We start from the raw sequence: 375 nt of genomic DNA, 5'->3' as shown, positions 1-375 counted from the left end.
TTTAGGGTTTAGGGTTTATTAGGGTTTAGGGTTTAGGGTTTATTAGGGTTTATTAGGGTTTAGGGTTTAGTTGTGTGTAGCGAAGGGGGCTGATTTTTGTCTCCTTTTGTTTCTTTCTCTGTCTCCTTTATCTGTCTCCTTTTGTCTCTATCTGTCTCCTCTATCTGTCTCCTTTCTCTGTGTTTTTTTGTTTCTATCTGTCTCCTTTATCTGTCTCCTTTTTTGTCTCCTTTTGTCTCTTTTTTTCTGTCTCTTTTTGTCTCTTTCTGTCTCCTTTATCTGTCTCCTTTTTCTGTCTCCTTTTTCTATTTCTTTTCCAGCATTAAGTAGAGGTGTTGGGGTGTATATGCAGCTGCGGTGTCTGCATGCACTTTC

Source organism: Eimeria mitis, genomic scaffold (genome assembly GCF_000499745.2).
Source record: "Eimeria mitis Houghton genomic scaffold, Emh_scaff835, whole genome shotgun sequence".
NCBI lineage: Eukaryota > Apicomplexa > Conoidasida > Eucoccidiorida > Eimeriidae > Eimeria > Eimeria mitis.
Note: the sequence above shows the minus strand (reverse complement) of the source record.